Genomic DNA, 2,139 nt, shown 5'->3' with positions numbered 1-2,139 from the left:
ATGAAGAATATTTACCCGTGTAAAAACAATGAAATTACCTATAAATAAGGTCTAACATTGTTATAATACAAATAATAAGGATTAAAATTGCAGAAAGGTAGTTATTAGTTGGTTTTTATTACATAATTTTACATTAAAAACTTGTATATTAATTCATATTTGATGTAATAAAATTATATACCACATAAAAACATTTGATCTATCTTTCCAAAAATGTCAAAAACTTGAAAAACCCGGTAGGGAGTTTAATATTGCAACAATCAACTGTTAATTTTTGTTTTTTACATGTAATTTTACATAGATTTCTTACATATTTAACATACCTTTCATGTTAAAAAAGTATTTTAGTTTTAGTATCTTAGCCTGTTTTGGTAAAAACCCAAAGACCTTTGGTTATATAACACGATCTTACACTACTAAAAACATAAATGAAAAATACATATAAGGCAAAAGTTGGATGTAATACTTTAATGACCAAAAAAAAAATACATGAGTGCTCAGTATGATACTTGCAGATCATCTTGATGGTTAAGATTACTGATGTTGAACAGTCGGTTTGGGTATGGACCTAACACGAGCATCAGGGAGAGAGCAGAGATAACAATTATTATATGATCAAAATTGTCTCATTGAAACTAAAGTTGTGATGAGAAATATTTTTTTAAATTTATATCACAATATTTTTAGAATTTTTGACCATAACGGTATACAGTATTTCACAGCACCGAAATACTTCAAATAAAAACCAGTAGTGTCCACTTAGGACCGGGAAATATATGGATATTATATTGTTGTCTTTAGGCTGCACGGTGGTGCAGTGGTTAGCGCTGTCGCCTCACAGCAAGAAGGTTCCGGGTTCGAGTCCCGGCTTGGCCGTGGAATCTTTCTGTGTGGAGTTTGCATGTTCTCCCCGTGCCAGTGTGGGTTCTCTCCGGGTTCTCCGGCTTCCTCCCACAGTCCAAAGACATGCAAAATGGTGACTAGGCTAATTGGATACTCTAAAAAAAATTGACCATAGGTGTGGCTGTGAGTGTGAATGGTTGTCTGTCTCTATGTGTTTGCCCTGCGATGGACTGGCGACCTGTCCAGGGTGTACCCTGCCTCTCGCCCGAGAAGATGCTGGGATAGGCTCCAGCCCCCCCGCGACCCTAGTAGAGGATAAGCGGTAGAAAATGAATGAATGTTGTCTTTTGTCTCTGGCTGCATTACAGTAAAGTGATGTCATTTTCTGAACTTACCAGACTATTCTATTATATTGCTTTACACACTTAGTCATTATATAGACATTACTGATGATTATTTATCAAAAATCTCATTGTGTAAATATTTTATGAAAGCACCAATGTCATCCCCACAATATAACCTAACAAGTAGTCAGATGAACGGGTAGCCAAATAAAATCTAGGTCCCGAATAAATTTCCAGTGCCTATATAATTTGCATGCCAACAAAACATAATGTAAGAAATTTTAGAGAATTTAAATTACTACATTCCTCATTATATCATTCCATTCATTCATCCATTATTAATCCACATTTTCATTTTTTGGGCTCAACCCTCCCGATCTGCAGATGTTAATGCGGATCCACGCATCTAACTAGTGTTAATTGATTACCATGGCAACAAGAGTGAACGCTGGCGCAACTTGCTGCCGCTGCTCGCCGGTAACCTAACTTTTTAACTTTTAATATTTTTTTTTCAACTTTTCAGAAGTTCTGACTTATTTTATAGTTTCTATAAACCTAATCGGACCTTGTAATTGCCTTCATTTGGAATATTTCTACGATCTACTGGCACTACGTCCGTGTGAGTCTTAACTAGCCTACCGTTAGCTCACCTGTTGTGTTCCGGCTTGAGCCTCACTTGACGTTTTTCTGGTGAACACTGCCTGAGTTCTCGTCCACAATGTGGACGGTAGGACATACATCTTGTCCGTATGTGTTTGGCTCTTTCTACTGCCCGTCCACCTGCCAGTGCTGGTGATGCTTCAGTGCTCGGCCGCTGACCTGCTCCGGCTGCGCTGTCGCCTGCCTGGACCTGCGCCTGGGGCACTCCACCTTCACCCGGACGTCGCCTTCCGGCCCCGCCGGAGATGCATTCGCCGAGGGTCCCGCCGGAATTTCCACTGTGACATCTCGG

At 39.2% G+C, this 2,139-nt stretch overlaps 1 long non-coding RNA gene across 1 annotated transcript in view; it reads right to left on the bottom strand.

The window, feature by feature from the left end:
- Window positions 1-474: 474 nt before the first annotated feature.
- LOC147818471 (uncharacterized) overlaps window positions 475-2,139 on the bottom strand; it is a 2,560-nt gene continuing 895 nt past the window's right edge. Inside the window, exon 3 of the long non-coding RNA XR_015437933.1 lies at window positions 475-568. This is a non-coding gene — a long non-coding RNA (uncharacterized LOC147818471). The remainder of the gene's footprint in view (window positions 569-2,139) is intronic.

The sequence above is a fragment of the Seriola lalandi genome, unplaced genomic scaffold (assembly GCF_002814215.2).
Source record: "Seriola lalandi dorsalis isolate HSWRI2012SDOR001 ecotype SW California unplaced genomic scaffold, Sedor1 jcf7180002054578, whole genome shotgun sequence".
NCBI lineage: Eukaryota > Metazoa > Chordata > Actinopteri > Carangiformes > Carangidae > Seriola > Seriola lalandi.
This window is presented reverse-complemented; position numbering and strand designations above follow the sequence as displayed.